This window comes from Mixophyes fleayi, chromosome 2 (assembly GCF_038048845.1).
Source record: "Mixophyes fleayi isolate aMixFle1 chromosome 2, aMixFle1.hap1, whole genome shotgun sequence".
In the NCBI taxonomy this organism is placed as follows: Eukaryota; Metazoa; Chordata; class Amphibia; order Anura; family Limnodynastidae; genus Mixophyes; species Mixophyes fleayi.
Window position 1 is genome coordinate 309,670,713 of NC_134403.1, and position 22,517 is coordinate 309,693,229.

The 22,517-nt window shown below is 41.8% G+C and overlaps 1 protein-coding gene across 5 annotated transcripts in view; it reads right to left on the bottom strand.

Moving 5' to 3' along the window:
- The window catches only part of ADGRG2 (adhesion G protein-coupled receptor G2), a 154,791-nt gene extending 141,903 nt beyond the window's left edge, over positions 1-12,888 (bottom strand). For all 5 annotated transcript variants that reach the window (XM_075196536.1, XM_075196534.1, XM_075196535.1 and 2 more), the window contains exon 1: positions 12,423-12,888. The gene's annotated coding sequence lies outside the window, so the exon portion shown is untranslated. The remainder of the gene's footprint in view (positions 1-12,422) is intronic.
- Positions 12,889-22,517: the final 9,629 nt, after the last annotated feature.

Here is a 22,517-nt window from a genome sequence, read left to right on the forward strand (position 1 = left end):
TAGACAGCGCCGCGGCTGCTGTATAGGACAGCGCTGAAGAAACGGAGCTGCAGCTCTCGCGGGGGGTGGTTTTTTTTTGGGGTCGGTGGGGAAACCCCCCCCGACAATCCTCCGTTCGCCCCTGGACAGAGATAGTCTGGTATTTTGTAAACAGTCTGACTAATCCAATTAACACTACTGCAGACAAGGGAGATTTCTGTCTCATTATAATTCAGCAATTGAAATGCACTATGTTTGCTAACACTTGCGTATGCTAAGTGAGGTCTTTACTAAGATAAATACTTTGATCTCATACAGCAAGACATACACAGTGAAATATGACCCCCTTTTTTTAGCTCATTAACTACAGTGCTACAACAAAGCACCTTACGAATTGCTAGTTTGTGAACAATTGTGCACTTATCATTTGTATGATAGAATTAGGGTCTTGTTTTATCGCCTAACAGGGCAGTATTTAGCATAATAACAGAAAGCCCTAAGGATATTCCAAAAGTTACATACTTTGTACAGAGTTTTCTGTGTTGAATCTCAACCAACAAAGGGATTACACACCACTACTGGAATAATATATATTTTTTCTCCCCTAAGGGAGTAGATTTCCCACTGATAGGACAGAGACAGATTATTTGAGGAGTTAAAATAATGGTAATTTTTCACCCTCCACTATTCTCATAATAACAGCAACACAGTTTAGCAGATAAACTGCTTTTTAACTGTCACTTACTGTTTTTTTCATCCTTTTGCATTTTCTAACTATTTTGCTAATGATGTGGAGTCCTAATAAAGATTGTATTTATACACATTTTTATGTGTTTTAATAAGTACTAATAAAGTTACAAACCTATTCTATATACACAGAGAAATTTACTATAATATTAACCCTTTTGAGTGTCCCACTATGCATATTTGTCTCTCCTCTAATTGCTGTTATATTGTTCCTTATGCAAGGGTGCACCTTCTACAGTGAAATACTATATATTCATCGTAAAAATCAGTCACTCTAGACTGTACAATACTTTCACTGTCTAATGTGGGTTTCACCCAGTGCGGTACGCAACCTTTTAGTTCACTCCCCCTCTAGTGTCTGGTCCCGCCTCTATGATGACTGACCACACCCCCTCTGGTGGGCCCCTAGTGTTGCAGTCCCCCGGTGGGCCCTTCATGCCCCAGTCCGACACTGGGGGTCCAGCAAAGTGCCCTCTCATATTATACTAGAAAACTAAAGGTAACAGTTGTTCTACATTCCACCATTAAATCCACAAATGTAAAAAGGGCACGTATCAAACCATACATTCTAGATATCCACAAATGTAATGAGCAGAAACATCACACAACTTGATAAAGACTATTAGAAGCTCTTTGTGTCAGTACTGTATCTGTTCCTCAAGATCTGGACACTGTATTGCTGGGCCGCTGAGACAATTATTCTTTAAAGTGCCGTTCTTGAAAGATCATTTCCAATGATTTTTAGTTACTAATGGAGCATTGGAGCTTAACATGTCCCAGTCGCCAGTCAGAAAGAAACACTGTGCTATTTAAACACAGCAGCGTCCTGTTTCCCTTGCCTGATTAATGTGGTTTGTACCTGCGATCTTGCCTCCAAACTGGCTTGTACTTGACTAGGTTACTACTTGATTATTCGTACACTGAATGACTGGCTTATTTAACTACATTCCATGTCTATACCTGCACTGGCCTTGGCTTGCTTCTGATTCCTTCCACTATGGCATCTGAACTCCTTCTCTGAGACTAGATCCTTGATATTTGGTAAATACTGTAAATTTTTAGATTTTTATTTTTATGGTATATCTATGGTCTGCTCTTCCCTGTTCACATCTATGTGGACATTATTGCATGGGTGACAGCCTTACAAAGTATTAGAGTATGTGTATATCACAACCTTTTTCAAATAATAAAAATGTGTGCAAGGCTTTTCACATCAATACAAGTAAAATAAAATAATGTAATTTTGCCATTAGTACGTTGCTCTCTTTTACTGACCCATCCTCAGTAGGAGCAAACCTGAAACATAGAGAAGAAGGTAGAAAATGGGGCACATAATAGTGTAGTCATTTTTAATATGCAAATCTTAATGAAAGATTATTAACACATACATGAAGACATTAAAAAACAGCATATTATCATTCTACAATGGCTTATATATTCCAGGATGTTACCGGTAACCTTGTGACGTCTCCCGGTTGTAGCACACTTCCTGGATATCACCAAGCTTCTCTCTCAGCTTGGGCCACGGCACACAGGGCCGGATTAACCATAGGGCTAACTGGGCTACAGCCCAGGGGCCTATGGTATCCAGGGGGCCCTTGAAAGTGCTCAGCAGCAGTATTGATCGGTCGGGGCGGGGGCGCCCCGGCACGATCAGTGCTGCTGAGCACTATCATTGCGGTCCTTCCCCGGCGCGCTGTAGTCTCCTTACTGAGGAGATAAGGAGGTAAGTGCCGGGGGGGGGGGGGGGCGGGCAGCTTGGATCACGGGGGGGGGGGGGGGGCCCTCACGGGGGAATGGGGGTCCCCTTAGCACAGGGGCCTCCATTTTCTTAATCCGGCACTGACGGCACATGTGCTGTTCTGGCCATAACCTACACATTTCGGCATCCAATTACTTCAGGGGTGCACAGCTGGTCTGGGTGGCATCTTATAGAGGCCCATGCCAGTATAAACTATACATAAATAAACCCCATACGTAATTGTAAATAATTCACATATATATATATCTGTTTTTAAATTTTTTACTAAGATTTGCATACTAAAAATTGCTAAACTATTCTGCTCTCCTGTTCACATATAACTACACATAGTATATTCTGTGATGGCAAAATGGATAAAAACACATGAGAACAGTTTTTTATGCATTTTTTTACCTATGCTGTTCAATACAATCTATTGTACTGGTAGCACATGGTAATGCATGAGTAAGAAGTCGTGCTGCGGCAGAGCAGGATTTAGACCTCATGGGGCCCTAGGCAAGATACTGGTTTGGGGCCCCCTCCCTGAAAAAATTCATAGCACTATAGTTTTTTAGCATAACATATAGGGGCTGGCTGGCAGACTTTAGCCCGGGAGGGGCAAGCATATAGCACTGGCCCATAAGTAGCGGCCCATTTTTAAAGGGTGGTCTCACCGCCGGCCCTGGGAGGGCCCGCTGGGCCCTAGGCAATTGCCTAGGTTGCCTAGTGGTAAATCCGCAGCAGCTGCGGTCTTAAAATATTGAACGTGGGGTTACAATTTTAGAATACAATGGCCGGAATGGCAACAGTGACTAATTTGACCTGTTTTCATGCAGATATAAATGTGTGTGAGAAGTGCAAGAAAAGCAGAAAGGTGTAAATGAGCGTTTAAGATTGTGGAAAGATAGCCTTGTAACAATTCAGGGCTTAAAATAAATCTAAACTGTGTTCCTCTATAATATTGTTTCAGACATGAACTCTGATATATATATATACATGCAATGGTGGAAGTGGGTATGTACACGGTGGTTTGGCATATTGCCACTTCTCTTACTGTCTTCATTGTAAAACTATAAAATTCCATTCACTTTCTTTCCATTTACATTGTTCATACCACCACTACAATAATTTCCATACTGCCACTTGTAAATTTTCACTTCGACCACTGTAGATAAATATACATTTTTGTGGGTATTTTTGTAATATGCCCTGTCCTTATCAACATCACTTATGTCACTTACAGAAATGAAGTTGCTAGCTTACATATATAATTCTCATGTACAAAGTATCACTCTTTCTATTTACAAAATTAAACAAGTGTGTATGTTTGTGAAGAATGAAAACGATAAATGATAAGCAACAAATCATGAGGGGACAATAGTAATGTATAACAGAGGAAATATTTATTAATTCATACTGTCTACACCATTTCACCAAACTGCTGTATAGTAGAATGTGATTTGGAGGTAAAAACAGCAGTCAATGTGCGGTGGATTGAAAATCAGCCGAAAAAATTGCTCATTAGTAAATTGTCCACTATGGGTTCTGCATGATTTAGATTAACTCTCCCAAAGCCCCCCTAGTGTTAGAGCATGTGTTAGCATAGGATGTCACTGATGTCCGAAAGGCCAGGGGCTGGCTGGGCTGGAGGGGCAGGGCTCTTTTGCCCTCCAGGCCGGTCCCCTTGTAAGCTACGAGCCAGCCCCTGACTGCTAACAAATAGTCTACCCTTGCTCTGGTGGTGTCTCTAGATGCTAAAAAAGACTTTCATAGGGTTGTCAAAAAAATGGCCAAGCCAAGGAGATGGTGGTCTAGTGGGTGTTGATGGAATAGGGGTACATCAAGACTAGTGAGCTCCTATGATGAAGAACAGGGGTTGGCTGGGCTGGAGAGCAGGAGGACATATGCCTCCCAGCCAGGGCCGGATTAACCTGAGGTCTAACTGGGCTATAGCCCAGGGGCCTCGGGCATCCAGGGGGCCCTTCAAACTCCTCAGCAGCATTATTGATCGGTCGGGGGCGGGGGCGCCCCCGGCCCGATCAATGCTGCCGAGTACTGTCAGTGCAGTCCTCCGTCCCGGCGTGCTGTAGTCTGCTTACTGAGGATATCTCGCGAGAGTTCATGAACTCTCGCGAGATCTCCTCAGTAAGGCGCTTACAGCGCTTGGGGGAGTCCTCGCGGGGGGCGGCGGACGGCTCACATTGGGGGCCTCGCGGGGAATGGAGGGCCCCTTATCCCAGGGGCCTCCATTCCCTTAATCCCTTGCTCCCAGCCCAGGGGCCTGATTCATTAAGGATCTTAACTTGAGAAACTTCTTATTTCAGTCTCCTGGACAAAACCATGGTACAATGCAAGGGGTGCAAATTAGGATTTTGTTTTGCACATAAGTTAAATACTGACTGTTTTTTCATGTAGCACACAAATACTTGATAGCTTATATGTACACTGAAATTTAAAGTTGATATTTGTGTGCTACATGAAAAAACAGTCAGTATTTAATTTATGTGCAAAACAAAATCCTAATTTGCACCCCTTGCATTGTAACATGGTTTTGTCCAGGAGACTGAAATAAGAAGTTTCTCAAGTTAAGATCCTTAATTAATCAGGCCCCAGAATTGAGTCTCGCCCCCGGGCTAAAATTTGCAAGCCAGCCCCTCCCAATGACTGCTTCATACCATGTTAAATTCTTCTTCTTCCAAATGCTGCTTATGGCCTAAATTAATCGAAAAAATGTGGTAATTTTGTATGTGTGAAGCTTTTTTTCATACTGCTTGGAGTGTGTCAACAAATCTAGGCCCATCAGTGTGTCTTCTCCATAGTTTGCAAAGAACCCCAGAACTCCTTGCTTCAGCCTGAGCAAACTTATATTCCTTTGCAAATGCCACCATCTTGAACCAAGACATTACGCCCCTCGGTAGAAAACACAGTGCATGGTGGGTCCAAAGTTGGTTTTACACAATGGGGCACAATGTGTGCGCTTTGTGAATGACCGCCACTAGGGGCATTTAAGAAAAGTCGTACACTGGTTACTTACACAACACAACTGTAACAGATTATATCCTCTTTCTTGTATATTTTAGAAAATGAAAGCCAGCCTCTTGGACAAAGACTCAAAACCAGACTACAAGAGGAAAGTAGTGACAGTTGGCAACAATTATAAGAAAAAATAATACACTAACTTTAGAGGAGATTTGCCGGCATGAATTAAAGCGTATCTTCAGTGAATCGCACTGAAGACCTATTAACTTTTCATTTCCATGGAAACAACACAGTTCTGTTTCAAACAGAAAAAAAGAGACAGGTTTCTGGTTTCCTTTAAAAGACTACAAATGAATGAATTACAAAACCATGCATCATGTAGACATATGAGAATAGTATGTTGGGTGGTGACCACATAAGCCTTGTGTGACTCATGGCGATGAAGAAAGATTTGTGACCAAAGAACAAGGAAATGCTTCAAATTAATACATGTGTGTAAAATACACTTTTTTGGGGGGGATTCTGAAATAGTGGAGGAATCTGAAACTGGTTTTAGAAATAACTTTCTATGGATCTACTAAACAAAAAGAAACAGTCTTTGTTTAGGATGTAAATACTGGTTTTACATCCTTTTACAAAAACACATAAAATGTTTTCATATGTACCTGTGATTACAGTTTAGTAATTCTATATTTGAATGCCTAGCTAGATTAATTTTATGTCAACAGTTGTTAAATTGATATTATATGAATGTTATTTTAAAGTCCCCCCGAATATCAGGGAGCCTTCCCGTACTCTTGGAAGAGTAGGCCACCCTCTCAGATCCTCTGCAATCTTCTGCGGGGTAAGTGCACCATCATGCCCCTCCTCCGCTGCATAATGGCATAAATAGCTGCCCCCCTCCCTGCACTTGTTCATTGGTGTACCGCTACTTCTCATACTGCCTTCATTGTAACATAATACAATTCCATTCATTTGTTTACATTCCCATTACATTTTTCATACGGCCACTTCTAAATTTTCCCTTTGACCACTGAGCTTAATATTCATCGCATGGAGTATAGGACCAGTATCATTCAAAATTCTACTAGATCCATTGACAAAATATGGGGTCCATGGTCATTATTCTTCTAATGATAAAGGAGGGCACAGTGTGATGAGAGGGACAGTAATGAGGGGCCACAGTATGATGCAGTGTAATGATAAAGGAGGGCACAGTGTGATGAGAGGGACAGTAATGAGGGGCCGCAGTGTGATGCAGTGTAATGATAAAGGACAGCACAGTAATGAAAGGGACCGTATTGAGGGGCCACAGTGTGATGCAGTGTAATGATAAAGGAGAGCACAGTGTGATGAGAGGGACAGTAATGAAAGGCCACAGTGTGATGCAGTGTAATGATAAAGGAGAGCACAGTGTGATGAGAGGGACAGTAATGAAAGGCCACAGTGTGATGCAGTGTAATGATAAAGGAGAGCACAGTGTGATGAGAGGGATAGTAATGAGGGGCCACAGTGTGATGCAGTGTAATGATAAAGGAGGGCGCAGTGTGATTAGAGGGACAGTAATGAGGGGCCGCAGTGTGATGCATTGTAATGATAAAGGAGGGTACAGTGTGATGAGAGGGACAGTAATGAGGGACCACAGTGCGATGCAGTGTAATGATAAAGGAGAGCACAGTGTGATGAGAGGGACAGTAATGAGGGACCACAGTGTGATGCAGTGTAATGATAAAGGAGGACACAGTGTGATGCAGTGTAATGATAAAGGAGGGCACAGTGTGATGAGAGGGACAGTAATGAGGGGCCGCAGTGTGATGCAGTGTAATGATAAAGGAGAGCACAGTGTGATGAGAGGGACAGTAATGAGGGACCACAGTGTGCTGCAGTGTAATGATAAAGGAGGACACAGTGTGATGCAGTGTAATGATAAAGGAGGGTACAGTGTGATGAGAGGGACAGTAATGAGGGACCACAGTGTGATGCAGTGTAATGATAAAGGAGGACACAGTGTGATGAGAGGGACAGTAATCAGGGGCCGCAGTGTGTTGCAGTGTAATGATAAAGGAGGGTACAGTGTGATGAGAGGGACAGTAATGAGGGACCACAGTGTGATGCAGTGTAATGATAAAGGAGAGCACAGTGTGATGAGAGGGACAGTAATGAGGGACCACAGTGTGATGCAGTGTAATGATAAAGGAGGGCACAGTGTGATGAGAGGGATAGTAATGAGGGGCCGCAGTGTGATGCAGTGTAATGATAAAGGAGGGCACAGTGTGATGAGAGGGACAGTAATGAGGGACCACAGTGTGATGCAGTGTAATGATAAAGGAGAGCACAGTGTGATGAAAGGGACAGTAATGAGGGGCCGCAGTGTGATGCAGTATAATGATAAAGGAGAGCACAGTGTGATGAGAGGGACAGTAATGAGGGACCACAGTAAGATGCAGTGTAATGATAAAGGAGAGCACAGTGTGATGAGAGGGACAGTAATGAGGGACCACAGTGTGATGCAGTGTAATGATAAAGAAGGACACAGTGTGATGAGAGGGACAGTAATGAGGGACCACAATGTGCTGCAGTGTAATGATAAAGGAGGACACAGTGTGATGCAGTGTAATGATAAAGGAGGGTACAGTGTGATGAGAGGGACAGTAATGAGGGACCACAGTGTAATGATAAAGGAGGACACAGTGTGATGAGAGGGACAGTAATCAGGGGCCGCAGTGTGTTGCAGTGTAATGAGAAAGGAGGACACAGTGTGATGAGAGGGACAGTAATGAGGGGCTGCAGTGTAATGCAGTGTAATGATAAAGGAGAGCACAGTGTGATGAGAGGGACAGTAATGAGGGACCACAGTGTGATGCAGTGTAATGATAAAGGAGGACACAGTGTGATGAGAGGGACAGTAATGAGGGGCTGCAGTGTAATGCAGTGTAATGATAAAGGAGAGCACAGTGTGATGCAGTGTAATGATAAAGGAGGGTACAGTGTGATGAGAGGGACAGTAATGAGGGACCACAGTGTGATGCAGTGTAATGATAAAGGAGGACACAGTGTGATGAGAGGGACAGTAATGAGGGGCTGCAGTGTAATGCAGTGTAATGATAAAGGAGAGCACAGTGTGATGAGAGTGACAGTGATGAGGGGACACATGGTGATGAAGGAGGAGCAGCGTGATGTGCGGCGGCACATAGCTCACCCTTCTACTTAACTATATATGCTATGCTAAAAAAATATAGAGTGCTAGGAATTGTTTTGGGGGGGGGGGGGAACCAATATCTTGCCTAGGGCTCCATGAGGTCTAAATCCGGCTCTGCCAGAGAATGAGCCATCAAAGCGATAAGTTAACTCTTACTACTCTGGGCCAGTATCATCCAGCTGCCTTGGTGAGGTATTATTTATAAATTGCTGCGATAAGCGCTGTTAAAAAGATAATCATTATTGGTGCTTCTTAAAGAATAGTATCTGCAGTACAGTGCTACATTCAAAAGAGACACTTATCCAAAGAAAATGTCAACACCAACTTTCAAATCTGCAATAGCTATGCCAAATTAAAGATCTTGGTCTGTACATTTGCAAAAAATGTTGGCGATGTCATTGGATGCATCGTTTCGGAGTTATTTCACAAAACGCCCGCCCACCATTTACAACAATGCATTACCATTGTTCTCTAGAAAATGTGACAGTTAGCAATACACCTGAGCACATGTCGGTTGCTCTGGAAACTGACAGTCAGTGAGCTCTCCCTGTGCACCTGCTGGGTGACCTGGAACATGTAACTTGATGGGTGGTCTGGAAACTGTGATAGATATTTGCCCAGCAATGTAACTTTTATGGAAGAAGTTAGACATATATTACAGTGTATAAATAGATTCTTTAGTTCCTTTAATATAGTGATTGATAATATAGGTATTTATTGATTATACTCCCTTGATAAATGTCTACCGGTAATGAAATGTATAAAAAAGTTATTGCATTCTGGTAATAAAGTAATTTCATCATTACATTTCAGTTTAATTTAAGGCAATTACTGTCAGGTTTCTCTAATTATATATATATATATATATATATATATATATATATATATATATATATATCGATCAGCCACAGTGTTAAACCCACTGACAAGTGAAGGCAATAACATTGATTATATTGTTACAGTGGCACATGACAAGGGGTGGGATATATTAGGCATCAAGTGAACAGTCAGTTTTTCAAGTTGATCTGTTAGAACCCGGAAAAATGAGCAAGTGTAAGGGTTTGAGTGACTTTGACGAGGACCAAATTGTGATGGCTAGATGACTGGGTCAGACCATATCCATAACAGCAGATCTTGTATGGTGTTCCCAGTATGCAGGGGTTAGTACCTACCAAAAGTGGTACAAGGAAGGACGACCTGTGATTAGTGAGGCACATGGGAAGAGAAGTCTAGCCCGTCTGGTCCAATTTCACAGAAGAGCTACTGTAGCACAAATTGCTGAAAAAGTTTATGCTGGCTATGACAGAAAGGTGTGAGAACACACAGTGCATCACTGCTTGCTTTTTATGGGGCTGCGTAGCCACAGGACAGTCAGAGTGCCCATGCTGACCCATGTCCACTGACAAATGCACCTACAATGGGCACGTGAGGACCAGAACTGGACCATGGAGCAATGGAAGAAGGTGTCCGGTCTGATGAATCACGTTTTCTTTTGCATCATGTGGACAGCCAGATGCACATGCGTCGTTTACCTGGGATAGAGTTGGCATCAGGATCCACTGGGCAATGTTCTGCTGGGAAACCTTGGGACTTGGCATTCATGTGGGTTTTAATTTAACACATACCACCTACCTAAACATTGCTGCAGACTAAGTACACCCCTTCATGGCAACCATATTCCCTTATGGCAGTGGCCTCTTTCAGCAGGATAATGCAAGCTACCACACTGCAAAAAGTGATCAGGAACGGTTTGAGGAATATGACAAACAGTTCAAGGTGTTCACTTGGCCTCTAAATTCCTCAGATCTCAAGCCGATCAAGCATCGGTGTGATGTTCTGCAAAAACAAGTCTGAGCCATGAAGGCCCCATCTCGCAAATTACAGGACTAAAAGGATCTGTTGTTAACATCTTGGAGCTTGAACATTTCAAGACATTTCAGTTCTCTTTCTCAAGTGATATCCTAGAATCTGTTTCTTGGGGTTTCATGATTATTAGATGTACAATACATTCTATTGGGTGCCAACTCTTGGGGTCCCAGAATGTTGTCACACTGATACTTGAGTCCCAGCTACAAAAAAAAGTTTCAGCACCACTGTTCTAGTAATAGACATGCATTTAAATTCACAAATCTATAAATAACCAGTGACATCACAAAAGTAATAACTGCCATGCTATGGTTTGCAATTTCAACTTTTTTCTTCCTATATAAGCCGCTTTTTAGCTGCCTATGGACTTTGGTGAGGCCATGGTAAGAACCAATAGCGTATTTGCATATATTTAAGCTTCATAAGAGGAAATATTAATTTAGCTGTTTATTTGTCCTCTAACTGCATCACAAGAACAGACATAAAAAAGAAAGTTTGCATATCTGCATGAAAGTTCTGAAACAAATTTTAAATAAATGTAACATCTACTTTTGTGGTGAAAGCGATAACGATAATTGATGATCTACTTAAAATTCTAGGGTATGTGTAATTAATGCAAATGTTGATTACACAATTCTTTTAGCAGTTTGCATTTCCGTTAGGCTACTTATACTTTATATCTAAGGTAACTTTCTCCTTCTGTATTTGTTAGACATGTATTAATAACATTAGCCAGTGCTGTTTCTCTTTGCTCTAGGAAAGATACAACTTTACTCTGCTGTTCACATCGGAAACTGTTACATCCAGAGAGCAGCTTTGTGTTGCTGCCAAGTCTGTTTACTCATATAAAGTCCTAGTTGAAAAGCATAGAAAGAAGGTAGAACAATACAGCAATGCATCTGGTTTAAGTTGTAGGAGTGCATAAGGAAGGGACATATTAAAAGATACTAAAAGGTGGAACTCCCAAATAATTGCAAATAATGCAATTCCACAAAGGGGAAGAAGATTAGTAAATTTACCTATTGTATCAAAACACCCTGCCCTGTCACTGTGAACAATCACATGTTTATTCTGGAAATGTCGCTTTTAAATAGCGACACTGGTTGGTTGATTTCATGGGTAATTACAACCTGCCACTTCATCTCTAATTGCCATAACAGTCACAACTAAGTTTTAATAGTAAATAAGTTGTTATATCACCGGGCAATTTAATGCTACCTGTCCACTCCTGAAGGGTACCACAAATTGCAGTAACCACAAATGTGAGTAGAATAAAATTATACTAACACATCCATTCAAAACTATGTGCAGTGGAATGAAAACAGAAATAATGACTCATACAAATTACACCTTACAATGCACTGTTATTAGATCCACATGTTGTAACAATTCTTAATAGCATTTAATGTGAACTGATTTGTTTAACTTGGAGCAATAAAAGTAAAACAGTCTAATCACAAATAATAACCGGTCATGGTAACACTATACTTATACTTGACCTTGAATCAAAACAAATACAAAATCTTATTGACAAGTACCACATATTAGTATTATGTTGAAAAGGTCTATTGTTTTTAAACAAAAAGAAGCTAGCCTAGATACAGACTGCAGTCTTTCCATGAACAATGTCATAATAAATAAGATTTACCCTAATCTCCGCTCCACCTGCAGCTCAAAAGCATAACTCAAAAATCATCTGGCAAGAAGGGCAAACTGGATTTTGGAGCGATGTGTCACTGTTTCCTTATATATTAATATTAGTTCAGCTTCACTGAGGAATGTCTAATATGGTATCTGTAAAACTATATATAAAAGGCACACTCAGAAAATAATGCTCTAGAGCATATGGAAGAGAAGCAATTCTTTTAAAACAGCTGAGAACACAGCTAAGACCATCAATGAACAACTAACCTGGCTGGATTGACGTCCCCCGTTGTTGTAGGTCAAACCATGCCTTGTATGTTATGTCCTGTCAAACAACTGTCTATGTCTAAGAGATGTATATGTCCTTATGCTTGCAATCTAAGAATGGCTGTGTGAAAGCGTATCTAATTTGTGTTTTTGTGTTACTAGTGTATGGCTGTGTGAATATCAGTGTTGTTGTAGGGTGACATTGCAAGTGTGTAATCTGTGTCCTGTAAAGGCTGCAGATGAATTTCTGCTGATTATATGTGAAGCTTCCCCTGACAACTTTTTCCTAACTTTGGAGATTGTCCCTGTGTGGCTCTGTCTGAGTGCAGCTGCGTGTGTGAGCTTAGCTGTTGTGTTTTGGTGTGTCCCTCTCTGCAGATTACGTGCCTGCACAGAGTTCCCGTCTGAGGAAGGTCCACACTTCAGCAGCTGGAGCAGCAATGAGAGGAGGGTAGGGTGTGTCTATGACTGCTGCCACAACCACCACACTCTGCTCCACTTCAGTGATTAACACCAGCATGGGCTGACAGGACACAGTTAGTGCAGCAGAGGGCAGCCCCGCTCCCCTCAGTCACCTGTGACAATCCCAAAGGCTGAGATCTCAGACAATAATAATACATTCTTGAAGTCACACTGGTTCGCAAGGGATTGTCTACTTGTTTCTTTTTGTATACAATGCTCACAGTTCTAATCGGTACAAATGTCTCTCAGCTTCTGAAACAAAATTATGTACTTTTGTCCTACAACCACTTCATAGATTGGTAAAATAAAAGGACGCCCACTATACATATGATCCCCCCCTTCACCCCTTCATTATCATCATCATGAGAATACCACTAGGTATACTTACTATACGAAAGTGCATTCAAATATATTCATTCCATCAGTCACCCTATTTCTAACCCCACCCTCCCCTAACACCTGTGCTGTAAGCTTGCATCATAAAAAGAGAGCACTGATTTATACATACTTTATGTGTGTATGGAAGGGTTAAAACCGTGAAAGTCCATTGCATAGTGATACAAATGGAAAAAAATGGTTGTTTGTGAAAGGTTACTATGTGCTGGATTTATGACACAATAAAATTCAGTTACCTTCCTGTTTTGAGGCTAAATTTTGTGGTCTGCAGATTAGTATACTTTTGTCTAGTCAGCAAAATAGACTGTCCTAATAATGCAAAGGGAATAGTGAGTGCAATTGTCATTAGGGAACTTGAACATTTATGGCCATATTCAATTCTTGGCGTTATAGCCAAAAATCTTGCGGTGCGCCCACTATTACCGTTATTATGGTAATAGTGCACGTAAATACCGTTATTACGGTAGTTTTCTTGATGGATTTCAGCTCGCAGCTCCCTGAGCCGCGAGCTGAAGTCCAGCTCACTATTACCGTAATAACGGTAATAGTTTTAACGCCACAGGGATTCTAAAGAATTGAATATGCCCCTTAGAGCTTGTCCTTATGAGTATTTTGTCAGTATGTGCTCATATCATGTTGCAGACAGAAAACAACATGAACAAACCGTTCTGAAAATCATCCAATAATCTGAATACGTATTGGGGATAGTCGCTAGGTGGCCCGAACAGATGGCATGAAGTAAGGGGGACAGACAGTGAAGTCCGTCCTACCTTTTACACCTGAGCAGTGCAAGTAGCAACTCAGGGAAAGGAGGGGGCGAGACATGAGGCAGGACAAGGTGAGGTGTGCCATGTTTCAGCAATTGGAGGGTGATTTACTCCAAGGGGCTGGTCTCCAGAGGATGGTATTGCAGTGCCCATATGGTAGCCAGAATACGCCCTATTTTATAGATAGAACTGGAAAAAATTGGTAAATTTTATTAGCTTTGCATGATGCTTGTCTGCCGAATACAAATGGGAAAGTGTTTAATAAAGCTGTGATCAATATATTTTTGCCAAATACTTGTCTCAGAGTCTTTCTTTATTAGCAGTCTGTGTGGGATGCCGGGTGGTCGGCAGGGCCTGATCAACCACTAGGCTGACCAGGCTGCAGCCTGGGGCGCTGGGTCCCGGGGGGCGCGGCACTGTGGGTATTTTTTTTTTTTAAAAAAAAAATTATTTATTTTTTTTTAATTTTTTTTTTTTTCTTCATTCATTTTTTTTTCGGGGTGGGGGAGGGGGGGGGTCGCCGCGGGGGGGTGGAGGGCTCGACGATCAAAAGCATTGGTGGTCAGTGGTTAGCAACACACAGCCAATCGCCAGGCTGCCTGTTGCTGTGCAGCAGACAGGAAGCAGGACGTCTTCACTTCCTATCTGCTGATCTGAGGAGAGGAGCGACGCTGGCACAACTACAGGTAAGTGAAGGGGGGAACTGCCCTGCATATCTATAGGGAGGGGGGGGAACTGCCCTGCATATCTATAGGGAGGGGGGGGGGAACTGCCCTGCATATCTATAGGGAGGGGGGGGGGAACTGCCCTGCATATCTATAGGGAGGGGGGGAACTGCCCTGCATATCTATAGGGAGGGGGGGGGAACTGCCCTGCATATCTATAGGGAGGGGGGGGAACTGCCCTGCATATCTATAGGGAGGGGGGGGAACTGCCCTGCATATCTATAGGGAGGGGGGGGGGGAACTGCCCTTCATATCTATAGGGAGGGGGGGGGAAACTGCCCTTCATATCTATAGGGAGGGGGGGGGGACTGCCCTTCATATCTATAGGGAGGGGGGGGGGAACTGCCCTGCATATCTATAAGGAGGGGGGGGGGAACTGCCCTGCATATCTATAGGGAGGGGGGGAACTGCCCTGCATATCTATAAGGAGGGGGGGAACTGCCCTGCATATCTATAGGGAGGGGGAGAACTGCCCTGCATATCTATAGGGAGGGGGAACTGCCCTGCATATCTATAGGAAGGGGGGGGGAAACTACCTTGCATATCTATAGGGAGGGGGAACTGCCCTGCATATCTATAGGAAGGGGGGGGAAACTACCCTGCATATCTATAGGGAGGGGGGGAACTACCCTGCATATCTATAGGGAGGGGGGGAACTACACTGCATATCTATAGAGAGGGGGGGTAACTACCCTGCATATCTATAGGGAGGGGGGACTACCCTGCATATCTATAGGGAGGGAGAGGGGGGACTGTCATGCATATGTATAGGGAGGGAGAGGGGGACTGTCATACAAATCTATAGGGTGGGAGGGGGGGGCTGCCATGAAAATCTATAGGGAGGTAGAGAGGTTGATATGTATGAAGGAGGGCAGAGGAGGGGGGCTGATATATGTGACTGGGGGAGTTTTGATGTGACGGGGGGGGGATAGCTAGCTAGCAGAGTGGAGGTAAGGAAAATAGCTGCAAGGGGGATGGATGCAGGGTGGGAGGTAAAGAAAATGGCTGCAGCAGCAGTTAAGGAAAATGGCTGTGGGGGGGGGGGGTTGTGGTTAAGGAAAATGGCTGCAGGGGGTATTTTAAAAAATAGAGCAGCTTTGGGGGGCAGAATCTCATGATTGTGTGGTGGTCACATGGGTGGTCTCAGCAATCACTAGAATACTAAATATTAGTGAGATGGGGCTGGTAGAGGTTTGTATTTGATTGACAACAAATATTCAGATATTGCTTATATATGCCTGTCCAATGGGGTACTTTTAGCTGGCCATAATGGAGTGTTTTGTTTTAACTAAAGGGCCTAATCATTCAGGGTTTGCATTATAATACATTTTTGCATTTTCAAAACAGGACGCCAACTTTCCAGAAGCCAGCGAGAGGATAACAAAGTTGCAAGAGAGAAGAGCAAGGACAGGTAAGAGACAATGGCACAATCTGTCTAAATTTGAATGCTGGAGAATACACCTGAACATTCATATTCAGGAGTGTTCCTATACACCTATATATTCGGAGGAGGGAGGGGGGGGGAGCGCTGCGGCCGTATTAGCCTAGGGCGGCCAGAACCCTTAATCAGGCCCTGGTGGTCGGCCTATACAATCTTAATGTCTCCATGATTTTCAGAGCAGAGTTTGCCACTGTTGTGGTCCATCTGGAATAAAGATTGAGCTATGTCCACATGGATGCTTTTTTGGGGGGCGTGCAGAGAGCTTAAAATATAAGGCAAATATAACAATCCTGAAAATGTACATTCACATGGGTGGTAAATGTGTGCTACCTTTCTGCCTGATGTGTGTACCTTGCATCATTTATGGAGAATTACAAAATGCATCTGAACTTATTATGTGCTTTTGATACATTCTAGGAAATAAATGTATCAAGCTGCGATTTTTCTGGCGATTTGGAATTGCTGCGAAATGCCTTAATTGGCCTCCAAATCGCATCTCCAAACTGCCGGATGTTTTATCCTGTGGTTTGAAGGTTTCAAATTCATGTGTGATGGTATAAAAACATTTATCGCCCGGCGGTTTAGTCAAACTTGCCGGAAAATCGTTAAAAATTCAGCAGAAAAATCACAGATTTTTAAAACCTGCTTCTGATAGGCTAGATAGTTTCAACAGCATGCGTTTTGAGCTATCTTTTCATTCATAACATAAGAGAAGGCAACATTAACTTATTAATTATAGAGCAACCATTATTTATTGATTAAAGGGACAAAATTAATTTATAATTAACTTATGGGACAAAATTAACTTATAAATAAATTAAGACAGAAATATTACCTTATAATTAAATTAAAGGGACAATATTACTTCATTACAAACAGAGCAGTAATCATTTTTCTTTTAATAGCACAAAATGCATTATTTCCCGATGTGCATACTTGTGCTCTGGTGCCCATCTGCATGCTGCTGCTTGTAGTGCCACAAGTGTGTATTTTAATTGGTGTTCCCATCAGGAAATAATAAGTGTTGCCACGGCAGAGAAAAATTATTATTGCCCATTGGTAATCAATAGTATGCCCCCCCGATTGCCTCTTAAATATAATTATACATGAAATTTGGGCCACTAATATATTAATAAATTCATTTTGCCCCATAAGGTTATTAATTATTTTTGTCCCTCTAATTAAGAAAAAAATGATTTCCCTAATAATTAATCAGGCTTATACCTCTGTGGGCAAGGGGCTGCAAAGAACAGTGACTCCCCTCCCAAAATCTACTAGCTCTGCTGTGTTAGGAACGGCCAAACAAAGGCGATGTGAGCTATCATGTCATTCAGAACCACCTCTTTTTTTTCTGATGATTTTTTGGGGGCGATTTAATGTCGATTTGCAGGAGCGCTGCTTTATAAACTTCATGATTTGTATTGTTATCATAGCTAAAAGTTGGGGCTGCGATTTGTAATGTGGTGCTTTTGAAAATGGTGGTTTTTCTCTGGTTTTCTGTCAATTCTCCCTTTCATACATCAGAGATTTGTAAATTCGCCAAAATTTTTGGGGAAAAAATGTGATTTGGGCAAATCGCAGCTCAGTACATTTTGCCTAGACCTTACATAGAGCATTTATGAACACATGTAAATTGCTTGTTGCATGTTTTAGATGTGCAGAGCTAGAATCTTTTCATTGAATTGATGCATATGCAATTTTAGGGCTAGATTTTTTTAAAGGTCAGCTAACACCTCCTGTTATAGGTGGATTTTCTAGAAGTTTTAAAAAAAGCTGAATTAACTAAAGGACAAACTGCTAGAAAACCACCTGAAAACCCCAGATTAGCAAAGCGCCAAATTACACATTGTTATCTTGATTGTTAACATTATAAGAATGCAAACCTTCAAATTTATTAAGCTGATTGTGAGAGATGAGATTGATTAAGCTGCATACTGTTTGATCTGTCTTGCCATTTAAAACATTCGAGGAGGGACCATAGATTTATAAATCATGGGGACAATCATTATTAGGAGACAAAAGTAATTTATAATTAACTTATGGGGCAAATTAAATTTTTCATTATATTATAATTTTGCCCCTTAATATAATGAAAATGTAAATTTGCCCCATGAGTTAATTATAATTCAATTTTGCCCCCTTGATCAGTAAATAATGATTGCCTAATAATTCAAAAGCCATGGTGTCTTTTCTTATGTTCTGAATGACAAGGTAGCTCAGCCTGTACTGGCTATCCAGCCAATCAGAAGCAAGTCTAAATAAACTGTCATTTCTCTGTCTGACAGTTGAGGTGTTTAGAATCTGCACACCATAGTTGCCAATTCGGCTTATAACAAGCGGAATTGGGCTTCTTTTTTTGTGAAGTTGCGTTTTTTTCTCTCACTGCTGTGAGTAGCTTGTTTTTGGGCTTGAACACGTTCTCCAAGTCCTCAGGCTGCATAATCGTTTTTTTTTGTTTTTTTTATCCGTCTGTTACCATATTGTGATTGGTGCATTCAGTTTTTTATTTTGTGGGCGGGTTGTGCAGCGAATTCCTCCAATAAAGTGGCGCTTTGTGGGTGGGCGGAGTCAGAGGAGGACGTGGAATAAATCACAGGAAGACGGATCTGCAACAACCTACTGAAATAAGTGCTGTGACAGACACACGATCGCTGCACTTATAGCAGGTAACACTGCTATATAACACACCCCCTCCCATTCAGTAAGCTGCTCATGTCAGAAGACTGCTTATACTATTATATCATGGGGCTGTGTGGTATAGACATACCAGTGTCATAAATTACAGCATTTGCCCTATCAGTGTATAAATGTGTCCTCTTGGGTTTAAAAAGGTTTTCTAAATGGAGATTCAGTGTAGAAATTCGTGTTATAGAAAAGGACTGTCCCCTGTAAGTTGGGCTTTTTAGGATTGGTTTGGGCTTGTTTTTCACTAAGCGGTTGCTTGTTTTTCATTTCAGAGTTGGCAACCCTGCTGCACACCCAGCAGTTAGACATGTCAACCTCAAGCTGCCCTACAGTAAGGGCGGCAGTATGGAGCACTAAACCGACAGGGATGCGTGGCCCATTTAAAGAGGGATTTTTTAGAAGTTGTTATGTATGTAAATCACTATATTTTAGAGATGTACATGGCAGTTTTCAAATCTGTTAAATACAAATCACTGTAGAAACCACCACTTTCAAATCTCCAAAAAGTATCACCAAATACTGCAAAATAATAGGAATGATTGATTTCTGAATTGCAAGGTGTAGAAAAGGGGAAATCAAGCAATTTAGTAAATCACCATCGAAATCATCAAAAATCAACTGATTTGAGACAGCCGAAATGTCTTCAAAACCAGTGAGATTAGTGCTATTGAAACCCCCCAAACCTTTACTTGTGTATGAAGCTTTTCCCATTTCCCATTCCCATTTCCTATTTATTTCAATGGCTCATTCATTTCAATGCAGTTTCTAGCATGTGAAACACATGCTAGAAACTGCATTGAAATGAATGAGCCATTAACATTTTACCCTTTATCTCTATTAAGAAATATTTCCTATAGTAGTTATATTAAAATAGTAAGTACTTAATCTATTAAACATTTAGCACCTATCATCACTGTCCTAGTTGTAACTATTTGGTAGCCACAGCTACCAAATAGTTACTGTGGTTCCCTGGATTTTATCACTGTCTGCGGCATTACAAAGTGATGGACGGTCTCAGTACTAATACTGGGACTCAATTTGATTTTCTCTAAATCAAAAACATTCATGTAGTACCCAGATAGTGTAATTGCACCTAGTGGCATTGTCTATGCTTGCAAAGTGGCATCTATGTGTAAAGATGTTTTGAAAAATAGAATTATTAATGGATGAAATAAGAAAGGTGGGGTTTATGTGATGTAACAAAATTTGTAGGTGCTCTGCACCCATGCCAGAAAAAACATATATGCTCCAGTATAACAGTTAGTTGCAAGTATTACTTGAATTTGAAAAAAGGGATGTAACAGGGAATAAACGGAAGGTATCCTGCATTCACATTTCTTTACTGTGTATGTTCCTAATGTGGATACACCCCACCTAATTGGTCTGATTTAGCCCGGATAGTCCAGATTCCAGGGGGCTGTCCTACCGTTAGCCACCTATGTTCTGACTGTTGGGAAGTTGGGAGAAGTGTCCCCATTCACCATGGTGAGTGGGCGTCATGCGCACCTGCCACCAGTGAGTGTGGTAACTCTAGGGTGTTTTCAGAGGATGGGAGGGAGGATGGGAGTTTGAAGCCCTAAGTATGTCCCTGGGGTGGGGTATGTGATACAGAAGGGTTATACCACTTCACTGCTCATGTGCAAATTACCAGCGGTGGTGGGGGGACTGTAAATACCAATGCCAGCCCTGACTACACCCTTTCATGCTGCTGCTCAATGATGTGAGCAGTTTGTGCAGAGTGACAGTAACATCAGTTGCAGTGTTGAAAACTGCTGTGAAGACTAGAGCCCTCGTCCAGCGGACATTACAGCTGGTAGAAACCTCTGAGGCAGGGGTCTTGGGACAGATGAGACAAAGGGAGAATGGTGAGGGAGCATATGTGACAAGGGAAATGTATTCCCACCATTCTATCCATATGGTACATGAAAGAGGGGACACATGCGCTACTCTTGCACACAGGCCCCCATAAAATGCCCCTAAAGTATGTGGAGATAAACATTTTTTTTTGTGGGTAAGCTGCTACTTTCATTGTAATGACTGTGTGCACAGGAGAAATCCCATTAATACCATTAATCACTTGTTACATTATGCACACACAAATATGTTCCACAACTGCAGCATATGTGCAACATAAATAACACAGTTGTACTGTTTTGTGCATTTACTTGCTCTTTTTCTAACCACTGTAGTAACCAGGGGCCTGATTCATTAAGGTTCTTAAATGAAGAGGATTCTCATTTCAGTCTCCTGGACAAAACCATGTTACATTGCAAGGGGTGCAAATGTGTGTTCTGTTTTGCAAATAAGTAAAATACTGACTGTTTTTTCATGTAGCACACAAATATCAACTTTAAATTTCAGTGTACAAATAAGCTATCAAGTATTTGTGTGTTACATGAAAAAACAGTCAGTATTTTACTTATTTGCAAAACAGAACACACATTTGCACCCCTTGCATTGTAACATGGTTTTGTCCAGGAGACTGAAATGAGAATCCTCTTCATTTAAGAACCTTAATGAATCAGGCACCAGATCTTTTCCTATTTAATCATGTTACCAGGCCAGGCAAGTTAAGCCTGTTTTACAACTATGAATTTAATGGATGATTGTTTTCATTTTTTATTCTTTTGAAGCAGTAGGCTTTTCTTTGGCAAGAAATATTATCAGTGTTTGATCAAGCAGCTTGCGTGGGCACACAAACCCTAGCTAAACCCAAATATATTTTCAACTGTTTGATCAATGAAGGTGTTTTTTCCCAGTAAAACAAACCAATGGCAGAAGCCATGAACTATACTGGCAAAAAGATACTGTTTGATGCTCTTGCAGTTCCCTTAGACACAGCTAAATTATTTCCAGACACTTTATGAAAAACTGATATAATATAGTGCGGCCTAAGCTTAAACAGAAATCTTGTCCTACAAAGTAAGGTTTTTTTAGTTTGGATCCCTAACTCAAGACATTTGAATGCCGTCTTTTTGTCTGTGCATACCATGATTGGATTGGATACCTAGGATATATAGTCTGTAATATAGGTTAAAACAATGAAGATAGGGAGAGGTTAAATTCACTCCAATTCCGGAGAAGATACTTCTGAGAAGTGACATTTATTTGACAGCACTTTAAGGTTTTAAAGCATGACATGGACTCGTGTTGATACAGATTTGCCACCACAGCTTTGCTCCACAAGCATATGAATGCAAGTACACAAACACACACACACACACACAAACACACACACACCATACCTGCCAACCTTTTGGAACTTCTTTCCTGGGAGATCCCAGGCAGTGGGGCGGGGTTGGAGGGCGGGGTTGGAGGACGGGAGGGGCGTGATGTGGCGAATCACTGCATTTTGGCCCCGCCCCCTGCGACAAATGCCGTTTTTGTCGCGGGCGGGTGGGGCCAAAATGACGCAATTCACCGCAAATCCCGTCATTTTGACAGGAAGATCCCGTTTGCGGGATATTTGCCTGATCTCCCAGGAGTCTCCCGAACATTCCGGGAGACTTGGCAAGTATGACACACACACAAACACACGCCCACACACACTCACACACCTTGGCTTGACTAGATTTTAGGTGGCACTGATGGAAAAAGGTTCAACCCCTAATCTGCAATT